Source organism: Vigna umbellata, chromosome 9, assembly GCF_029865625.1.
Source record: "Vigna umbellata cultivar VRB3 chromosome 9, Vumbellata_1.0, whole genome shotgun sequence".
Lineage (NCBI taxonomy): Eukaryota > Viridiplantae > Streptophyta > Magnoliopsida > Fabales > Fabaceae > Vigna > Vigna umbellata.
This window is the reverse complement of record NC_142173.1, coordinates 44,615,461-44,621,460: the sequence shown is the minus strand read 5'-3', so window position 1 is coordinate 44,621,460 and position 6,000 is coordinate 44,615,461.

Genomic DNA, 6,000 nt, shown 5'->3' with positions numbered 1-6,000 from the left:
AAAAGGGGTCCAGGCCCAAACAGATCATAAAATCGCATAAAAATGGCCCAAAACTCATCTGATTGACTTTTCTGGTTGACTGGTTGACTTTTCTGGTTGACTTTTCAGCACTCCAATCATTCGGTACTTCAATTCTTCTTTGAAATCATTCAATTAGCCTACAAAATCAAGGGAATCTTGCACAAAACCATTAAGTTCACTTTCAACTCTCTTATTCCCAAAACTAAAGCAAAAATATGAGTTCAAGCTAGTTTCTGAGTGTTAAAGGTTGCTTTTAGTATCAATTTTAAGTATGAAAATAACAGTTTTTCAACTGTTATGATCAGCCCTGGCGGTAGAATTCCAAAACTCACTTTTTTTTTGCTGTTTTGCTTACTTTTATGGCTGATTCAGCACTATACATTGTTGGAGTTTCTTCCAGGCACATTATTAGCTACAAAATAAAGGGAATTTAGTGATAAAATCATAAAGTATAACCTCTACTCACTTATTCACAAAACTAAACTAAAAACATGAGTTCAAGTAAGCTTCTAAGTCAAAAAGGGTTGATTTAGTATCAAAACTGCATCACAGATAAGGGTATATTCAACCGTTATCACTTCACACCAAACCATTGCAGCAAACTATTGATTTAACCAAGTACATAGCTCACTAAAATTAAAAAAAATTAACAGAATGCAAACATGCATAAAAGTAAAGAAAAATAGGAGATGTTGTCATCACTCCCCTCAAAGGCATCTGAATCTTCCTCCAAATCATCCTCTACCATGGCTTTAGCTCCAAACGTGCCACATCCTCCACTAGCTTGGGCCTCGTCCCCAGGCCAAGACGTTCAAGTGATGAACTCATCAAGTGAAATGCACTAAAGTCCGGGAGAAGCAGCCTAGTCAAAATAAAATCAAATAAAAAAGAAGGGAAAATTGGGTTGAATTATCCTGTGTGAGGATTGAACTCCAGAGTGTTTATGAATGATTGCTATTACTTTGAAAACATGAATGATTTTGCCTAGGTTTCTATGATTGAATCACTTGCTTGCATGTGTCATATGATCAACGTCATCTGTTGTTATCCCTTTTTAGCCAATGCATGATTTTAGCCCAATAAAAGAGAGCACAATGTGTTCTATCCTTTGAACCTTTAGCCTTAAACATGATATGAAAACCCTTTGTGAAAATCTTTACCTTGAGTAAGTTGAGAATATTTGTGTGGTATTGATAAAGGTTCAAGTTTGGGGTTGTTGGGAAATCAAGAATAAGCATTGAGCTAAGTGTTGAGCAAATGAAAAGCAAAAGAAAAAGAAAAGAAAAGAAAGAAAAGAAAAGCTCAATGCAAGGGAAAGTTGGGTTGAAAAAGAGAGATTGTGTTTAAATGATGAAATTATGAATAACTCTCTTAACTCAAGGATTTTGTGATCTGGAAAAACCAATTTTCGTCTTAGCCCAGCCACATTACAAGCCATAGAAAAGACCTTGTGAACAACTGGAGACTCTTACGAAAACACTTGCACAACTACCAAAAGAGTTAAAGACTGTTTCACAGGCTCAATCACAGTTGTGTGAAGTATGTGGAGGTGACCATATCAATGGTCAATGCGCTTTTCCAGTAGAAGCATTAGAGGATGTAAACTTCATGGCCAATCAATACCGTCAAGGGTGGAAACCATACCCAAGCATTGGTCACGGACAAACTAGGCAAGCTGGACAAACTGGGCAAGCTGGACAAACTGGGCAATTCAATAAGCAACAGCAACAACCAACCTTATGGCAACAGATTGCTTTACTTAATGAAAGGTCAATAAGGATGGAAGAAACTCTTAATCAGTTCATACAGAAAACTGAGTCTACTCAAAAGAGCACTGAGGCTTCTATTAGGAATTGGGAGACTCAAATGGGTCAGATTACCAAGCAGTTGGAAGAGAGGCCAAACAAAAATTTTAGGGCTAATATTGAGGTTAACCCAGGGAAGAATGCAAAGTGGTGGAGAGTACAAATGATGAGAGAGTTGAGTTAGAAGAAGGAGAGCAAGAAAAAGAAGAGAGAGAAAAGAGAGAAAAAGAAAAAGAAGAGAGAGAAAAAGAAAAAGAGAGAAAAGAGAAAGGAGAGAGAAGAGAGATAGAGAGTAATGATATTTTTCCTTTTCCAATAAATCAAGAGAAGCAATTTGATTTTACAGAATTATTCAGGATGGTGGACAATGATGTACCTTGGAATCAGATACTACAACAAATTGTAGTTTATACTAAACCTGAAGAAGAAGTCTCTACAAGGAAAAGACGTAGAGATGATAATACAAAAAAGTATAAAGCTGTTAAAAAGGAGCCATTCCCTCTAAAGGTAAAAGATCCAGGAGGTTTCTCCATTCCATGCACAATAGGGAAGAAGAGGATAAACAAAGCCTTACTCGATTTAGGATCAAGTGTTAACTTGATACCTTATTCTTTACTGGAGCAGATCAGTGATGTTGATGTGAAGCCTGTAAAGGTTAACTTAGTAATGGCAGATGGATCTTCAAAGGAACCCTGTGGAATCGCAGAAGATATTATAGTTTGTGTGGGTAAACTCCAGTTCTTGGTAGACTTTGTGGTGATGGAGATGGAGACTGAAAATATACCCATTATTCTTGGAAGACCGTTTATGAAAACGGCCAAAGCTATCATTGATGTGAACGAAGGTATAGTGGTGCTCCAAGACAGAGAAGAGAGAGTTGTTGTAGATGTCTTCAAAGATGAGAGGCAGATGCAGGAGGAAGAAGCTAGTCATAAAGCTGCATTTCAAGATGTACTCATGACTAGCTCTCAAGATGAAAAGCCCAAGGTTAAAGGTAAACACTGTTTATTGTTTCAGGTACCGGAAAAGTACAAGATTGGAAGAGGAAGGAAAGTTCCTGATGACTGGATGAAAGAAAAACTCCAACTGGGTACACCTGTGAGAGTCAAAAACAAATTGTGGGTTGTGAAAGGCTATAAAGAAAAGGAGATGATAGAGATAGAGTCTCCATATTCTAGAAGAGTTAAAACAGTACACCGGAAGCAGTTGAGGAGTTGGTGGAATATGGACATCAACCAGGAAGAAGGAACTTGAACTTTATTGGGTCAAGCTAATGACGTTAAAAGAGCGCTTGCTGGGAGGCAACCCAATGATTTAAGAACTTTTAATTTTTGGTTTGGTGATGTAATTTTGAACTTTTGGACATCATTTTTGTAAATATTTTGTTGGGATATAGCATCTACTGAAGGATTCTAGGTGGTTAAGTATCCACTGAAGGATACTAGGATTGTTACATCTACTGATGGGTGTTGGTAAGAAAGTTTTGCACCTACTGATGGGTGTTGGTGGATTTTGGGTCAGGCTTGTGACATTAAACAAGCGCTACCTGGGAGGCAACCCAGTTGATTGATTATATTTTTGTTTGTTCTGTTGTAGTTGCATAATAGGATTTTGCATGAGTAATCTGAACATGTTATTGCAGGGAATAAGTGAGAGGCATGGGTAGGAGGCACCTAGGGTAAGCTAGGAAGAAGAAAAGCACAACACGAAAGTGCCGCTGAGCGGTGGTATCGTAAAATGGGCTTAGGTTGCCCCTTAGCGGAACTCGAGCCCATTAGGGTATTTTTATACCCTAAGTCACGCTTTGGCCTCTATTTTCAGATTCTTCTCTGCACACACACTCCTACACACTTTTCCAAAGGTTTTCTACATGTTTCCTTTCATCCCTCTTTAGAAAATTTCCCTTCCACTCACTTTCTCACTAGTTTTCCATCTAAGTTTGGGGTTGGGAGAGAGCATCATTGTTGGGGCTGAGTTTTTCAAAGCACTAGAGTAGGATTTGTTTTATCATTCACTTTTGTTTTTAGAATAAGATTTGATGTACTCAATTGGAAATTTTTTCTGTTGTGATGGTTTGCTTATGATTGTTGTTTGATAAGTGATGCTTGATGATACTTTGATATGGATTGATGTTGAGAATGTGCACATTATATACTTATACAGGTGGTTCACAAGCATTGTGAACAAATGCAAGATGTTGTGATTGTGATTATGATTCTAAGTAGGATTTTATATGTGGAATGTGAATGAGCTTATATGTGAGGTTTTGAGCTCCAGAGTTACCCAGGTTTTCTATGATTGAATTACTTGCTTGTTTGCATCATATGATCAAGGTCATTTGTTGGTAACCTTTCTATTAGCCAAATTCATAAATTTAGCCACTAAAAGAGAACACTATGTGTTCTATCATTTGAACCCTTAGCCTTGAACATGATTGGGAAACCCTTGTTGAAAAGCTTTACCTTGAGTTAAGTAGAAAATATTTTGTGGTATTGACAAATGTTCAAGTTTGGGGTTGTTGTAAAATAGAAAGGGAAATTGAAAGCATTGAGCTAAGTGCTAAGAAATAAAAATATGAAAAGAAAAGGAAAAAGAGAAAGAAAAGAAAAGAAAAAGCAAAGCTCAATGCAAAAGAAAGTTGGGAATAAATAAGAATGATTGTGTTGATATGATTCTCTTAACTCAAGGGTTTTGTGATCCAGAAAAACCAATTTTCTTGTTAGCCCAGCCACATTATAAGCCATTTAAAAAGTCCTTGTGATGATGCATGCTTGTGAATTTATTTGATTGTGGTTAAATGAAAGGCAAAGATGATTCATGTGACATTGTGATAGTAGAGTGAATGAGTGATTACCTCTTATACACTTGTGTTTGAGTGAAACACTTTACCTAGTGAGGAAATATTCATTGAGCACATGAACATCCATGTTTAGTTGATTAATCATTCATGAAAAATAACATTTGTTGGATATTAAGTGACTTTGTGAACACGAAGGCATGTGCATGTCTTGATTGAAATCTTTGTCATGAGTTTGATTGAAGTCTTTACTTATCTTGAAAAGAAGATTTTTGAATGAGTGAACCATTATAAGGATTGGTAGAAGATTGAGTTACATCTTGTTTGCTTGAGGACAAGCAAAGTTCTAAGTTTGGGGTTGTGATAACAGTTGAAAAACTGTTATTTTCATGCTTAAAATTGATACTAAAAGCAACCTTTAACACTTAGAAACTAGCTTGAAATCATGCTTTTGGTCATATTTTTAGAAATAAGAGAGCTGGACAGGTTTATGCTTGATTTCAGTGTTTTTATGCAGGTTTTAAGGTGAATTTGGTGAAAGAAATGAAGAAGGATAGAGATGGAATTAGAAAAGGCATCAAAAAGTGCAAAAGGAGAAGCCGCAACTGCCGCTCAGCGGCAGTTTACCGCTGAGCGGCACTCAGGCAGTCACATTGGCTCCGTTGAGGGGTGAAAAGGCCGCTGAGGGGAGAAAAAACAACTCACGCACTTACCGCTGAGCGGTAGTTTACCGCTGAGCGGTACTATTTTGGGCTTGGGCCTAATTTTTTGTAATTTTAGAATAGTATATAAGCTTTAGGACGTCCTAGGGTTTGTATCTTTGGCAGAGACGAAGCAAACACTCTCTTTTCCACCCCTTGAAGGAAGGTCTTGGATGCTCAGGCTACCTCCTCCTCTTTCTAGGGTTTTATCTTTCATTCTTTCCTTATTGTTCATCTAGTTTCACCATGAATATGGTGAACTAAACCTTGTATTGTTGTTGGGGAATCAATGTAGTCTTGTGAAACTCTCATATATGGAATTTGATTTAATGTCTTATATTAAGATATATGCTTTCTTTCATCTTTAGCTAGGGTTTTTCCTCTTTGCTTATTGCTTGCTTTGTTTAAGTCATTCATTGCCATGATTATTGATTTTGTCGATACGGAAACGTATGGGGAAGTCTAGATCCGGGGAATTTCTCCCAATAGCATATTGTTTGCCTTGAAGCTCCTGCACTTTAAGAACTAATTACTAGGAATGCTAGGAATTGTATGAACTCGTAATTAGGGATAGGCCTTCTTGCAAGGTGATTTAGAGAGTGGCATTAGCATTGATGATAAGAATGATGAATTCCTAAAAGTATATGAGAGTGGATAAGATGAAATTGATAACCCC